Here is a 5,544-nt window from a genome sequence, read left to right on the forward strand (position 1 = left end):
AACAGTAAACTGACTTGAAAGACAGTTTTCCTGTTGCCCTTGGCTTCCTTGAAGAGAGTTGGAGAGCTTGATGGCCTGAGTTACAATGTTAAACACATCAGGGATTGGCGGTCGGTGGCTTTCAAATTTGCCCCAGAATTTGTAGCCACGACTCAAAATCCCTCGGTGCATGATGATAGATTTGCCTCGTTTTCAATTCCCTCCCTAAATGAGTTTGTGGGCAGCGAACGGCACGAGTTTTGCTTTGTCCCATCAGAGCTCTGCACTACTATCTAAAAAGGACTCGTCACCTAAGGCCTAGGTGTCGTAGACTTTTTGTTAGCACCATTTCATTCTGGCTATGTGAGGTGATTAAATAGGAGCACATGACATACGAGGAACAAATTCCACTCTAGTATTTAAGAACTTGTCTGTTTATAGGGTTCTGAGTAGTACTGGTTTCTGGCAGCAAACCACGTTCACTTCCTTTTACCTGAAGGACATTGCCCACAGGTCCTTGGACACTTTTTCCTTGAGTCCGGTGATGGCTGCCCAACAAGATGCGTAATTCATCCAGTGCCCCTGGTGGGATAGTTTGTATCTTATTCAAGATGATTGTATGGAAGGGAGAATGAGAGAGTTGGCTGGTCTCCTTTCACTTTTTTCCTTTCTTCTTCCTATGGGCGTGTTGAAAAATAGACACGTCAGATATGTAATATCCAAATTACATGATAAAAGTAATGTAGGACACTCCTTAGAAGAAACGCATACCACTTACTCAGGTTAGGGGTCAACTCGGAAAGTATGCCGAAAACCACAATCACAGGATGCGTGTGAAGGCTAGCTAAGCATAAATAGAAAACACGAACGTCAACCTCCTTGCATGGGAACCTACTTTGGCTCTCATGAGAACTTAAATGATAATGTCTTAACCTAAAAAGAGGCATTTGTTTGTACACACATATCTTTTGTTAGGTTTGCTAACCTATCGCTTTGTAAATCAATCTGTAAGAGATCACTTCCTCCTTCTCCTTCGTCTGTCATAGACATCCAATTCTTCTCTGCAAAACCTATCTCACGATGTAATGTTTTAGAAGAATATATCTATTTTGGGATAACTCTGTGTTTCCATGACATACCCTCAATCAACTTAAGTAACATGAAGCAAGAGTTCAGAATATATCTTCCTGCCTGTATTGAGAGAGAGAGAGAGAGAGAGAGGGCTCTGCGAACCCCTCGTACCAAACGCTGTTCACGTCAGTGGATCAAAAGTACACACCAAGGCCTGCTTGTATCCAGGTCCTACTTACATATGCTGGAACTGGTCTGATACAGGTGCTCACTGGAACACAAGGTTTTTAGCTTCCTGTTGAACCAGGTGGCAAAAAAGTCAACGACTAGATGCCCCTATAGGCTAAAAAGCCTTCTTGACTTATCCTGGTGAAGGGACCATTTGGTTCCTGTCACCTGGTTTTGGCATCTGAGCTTGTCTGCCACTACATTCCTCTTGCCTAGAAATGTACCTGGTCAACAGCTCTACTGAGCCCACTCGTGCACCTGCACTGTCAACCGGTGAAGCTTGAGGGAGGTGAGACCCCCTTGCTTGTTGACATATGCCACTACTGTAGTGTTGACACTCATCGATACATACCACAGTGTCCCATCACACATTCCCGAAACTCATGGAGAGCAAGAAAGGCTGCCTTAAGTTCCAGGATGTTGATGTGAAGGTGCTTGTCATGAAGGTTCCACAATCCTGAAGTTAGTAACTCCTACAGGTGTGCGCCCAATCCCTTGCTCAATGCATCTGAGAACAGGAGCATGTCCGGAGGGGGAGTGGAAAGATCCGCTCTTACAATGAGGTTCCTGTCGTCTTGCCACCAATCCAAGTCTTCCCTCACCTCCTGTGAGAGAGGAACAAGGAATGACAGAGGATTGTGGGACTGCGACCCGCACTACCCCAGTCTCACTGGAGGACAACCTATCAAGACTTGCAAAAGACAAGCAGGTTGCTCTTTTCATGCCAGGAACAGCACTGTGCTGCCTCTCTGAACCTGCTAATACAAGAGTCCAAGGGGAAAACTTGCTGCTGACATGTCTATCAGCGTTCCCAGGTACAATGTCCTCTGCTTGGGCTTAAGATCAGACTTCTCCAGATTTATCAGGATCCCTAGATCCTGGCAAAACCTGAGGAGTTGATCCCTGTCCTGTAGCAACTGAAAACTGCGTGCATGAGCTCGCCAGGACTAGCCAATCATCGAGATACCACAAAAGACGTCCTGTGCCCAAGTCAAGACCAGGTTGAACACTCTCATGAACACCTAGGGGATGGTCGAGAGTCTGAAGCATAGCCTTGAACTGGTAGACCGTATCCCCGAGGACGAAGCGTAGGTACTTGCAGGATGCCTGATGGATGGGTATCTGGAAATATGCACCCTTCAGGTCTACTGTAAGCATGAAGTCATTCTCCCTAATTGAGGCCAACACTGAACATGTTGTCTCCATCTCAAACCAAGTCTGGCAAATGAATCAATTCAGGGGAGAAATGTTTATGGCTGGTTTCCAACCTCCCAAAAGTCTTCTCCATGAGAAAGACTCTGCCGTAGAATCCTGGAGACCAATCCAATATTACTTCTACAGCAATCTTGCTCGGCTTCTGCACTTCTAACAGTAACTGGTGTTTCGTGGATCTCAGTACATAAGAAGGAAGCTGGACCGGGTAGTTGGTGAAGGGTGGCAGAGACTCAAAGGGAAGTAGATATACCTCCCGAAGGACATCCATTACCCATGTCTCTTGCTCTGTATCGCTGCCTAGTTGCCCAATGGTTCAATAGACAAACCCCCACTAGCAGCAGCAGATGAAGGGGAATGCCAATGCTAAAATTTCCCCTTCTTCTTCCTACCCTTACCGCCTTTTTCTGAAGGTAAGGGTGGCTGAAAGGGGCATGACGCCACTCCTTTCGAAGAAGAAGGCTGGGTTGTTACTCAGGCTCACTTAGAAAAGGAGGGCTTCTTTGGGGCCGAGGAGGTGCTACCTAGACTCGAAGGTCTAGATAAAGTGAAGTGCAAAGGCCCTGAAGCCTTCACCACTGCCTGGTGAACAAGCCAGTCCTTATCGTCATCCAGTACTTGTCCACTGCAGCATCTACCTGTTCCCTATTGAAAAGAAGTAGAACCCAGAAACAGTCCATTCCACAAAACCCATACCGACTCTGAGCCAAGGGACCTGGTAACTTGAGAGAGGACAGTGTCACGCCTCTTGAGTACCAGGTTTGCCCCCAGGTTTGCCATCCAGTGGGCCAGGTAGGTGATAGCCCTACCCCCAGACTGGCATAGTCACCTGAAGGCCAAGTCTTCTCCTGGAATGATGGTCCAGAGGAAGCAGCGACCTTAGACGCTGTAAATGACCGCAGGTCTCGCCAGGAGACTGCCTGGAGAGCTCCCACAATGGTAGCTTCCATAGTCTTGCATTTTGTCTGTTGCCTTCAGCTTTGTTGCATTAACTTTAGCTTTTTCTTCTTTAGAATATTAGTATGTCAGATTCTAGTGCTTCCAGTCTTCGCTATTGTAGAAAAGGCTGCAAGACTAGATTGACCAAGCTGTGTTATGTTGCACACACTATGTGCTGCAATTGTAGAGAGCAGGTATGTTCAAGAGATCTTAACTGTGATGAGTGTAAGGAGTGGGATGAAAGTAGGTGGAAGTTTTTGGAATCTCACCTAAATAGATTAAAAAAGAACAGGATCAAGAAGGCGGCTGCTAGAGCCGAAAGTAGTAGAGCTTAGGTCAGTAGGGACTCTTCCCCTGGGCCTAAGACAGACTCCAATCTGGCTGTTCCTTCTACTCCTGGTAAAAATCTTTCGCCTATCCTCAGCCCTCCTTCTCTCCCTCCTCATATTCCACTGCTCAGCTCCCATGCTTCCAAACTCGATGTCATTGCCAGTCTAGAGTCTAGGATTAATTCTAAGTTCGACAAAAAGTTCAACCTAGTAATAAGTTCTGTGTCGGAGTTGCAGGCGTCTCTTAGAGTCCTCATGGACAAAGTGGCAAAAGTCTAGTGATAAAGTGCCAAGTGAAGTGTCAGTGGCGGAGATGGTTGTCCGTCCTGTTAGCTCTCCTAAACAAAGGTCACTGTCCCGCTCCCCTGCACCAGGGAGAAGACATATCAGACATCCAAGGGAGGCTGATGGGGTTTGCCTACAGGCTGCCATCCCGTCAGTTCTGTTGTGACCAACTGTCATTGGAAAGGCATGTCTGTGGGTGGCTGTGCACCATTTATCATCCAGTTCTGACTTGGAGGCAAATCACGGGCATCATAGATGCTACAGGAAAGCTTCTAGGCAGTTGAAAAGGCATGAGTGTGGAAGGATTTACTAATTTTCAAATATTAATATTAATGTAAACAGCAATAATATCAATTCATTAAAGAAAATACTATGGTGAATTTGTAAGATTTTAGATAAATAAAAAAATTATGTAAGAATAAAGGAAAATCCATTCTAACCCACATCTTTCTTTTTAGATCTTGGCAATCATCTTAGGTCCAGAGCTGTCAAATATGTAGAGTAATGTGACAGGAGGGGGAGTGTTGTCATGTTGCCAACTAATGTTCATGTAATTTCTCTCTCTCTCTCTTTTACCGAGATGAGAGGATTTTTATGGTACATGTATGTATGGTCATTAATATTTTCAAATAATAATATAACTGATACAAAATTCACGTGATAGAATTTTAAAGAAACATAATAATCTTTCCATTTCACTTTTTCAAATAAGGATAGCTCTCTCACTTGCCCCATAAGATACGTATGCAATAGTGGTAACTCTCTCCCTCTGTTTTGGCCGGAAGTGTTAGAAGTGTATGTACGTATGTACATATGTATATATCTTTAAGGGTACTGCCACATTTTATGATAAAATAATAGTTGACAGTACTAATTTTCAAATAATATTAAGTTTAATGAGATTAAAAAATAACAATAAAATTGTTCTCTCTCTCTCTTACTTGTGTATGTTTATTTTTGTAGCATGATTAATAAATAATTTACTTAATAACTAATTTTCAAATATTAATAATATTGTGAGGACATAGATAAGACAGGTATCTGGGTACTGATGCTTTATTGCCCAAGCGTGGGGTATATAATGACTTGTATTGATGGACATGTAGTACCTGGGTCAGGTCAGCAGAGGTCCAAATGCACTGAGTCGGATTATGGCTGACAATTTGTGCTTGTTTACAGACATATAAATGACAATATGGACAGACGTAGTCTATGTATACACATGATTATTATATTGGCGGAAAGGCCAGAGAATTCTACATTGACTGATATACATAGAGACCTTAGCAAGTTCTTGCATTATAATGAAAACATTATAGATGTCTCTACAAGATTAATAAAAGAAATAGCAATTCCTAGTCGTTTTATTTAATTCGAGAAAGGAGGGCAGGGGAGTAAATGGCAGTTCGAGTACAGTGGTGCTCAAATCTCATGCGACATGATTCTTTTTGTATCATCCAGATTCTCAGACTCAACGTGATGTTGCCAAGTAATATTTTAC

This window comes from Macrobrachium nipponense, chromosome 3 (assembly GCF_015104395.2).
Source record: "Macrobrachium nipponense isolate FS-2020 chromosome 3, ASM1510439v2, whole genome shotgun sequence".
In the NCBI taxonomy this organism is placed as follows: domain Eukaryota; kingdom Metazoa; phylum Arthropoda; class Malacostraca; order Decapoda; family Palaemonidae; genus Macrobrachium; species Macrobrachium nipponense.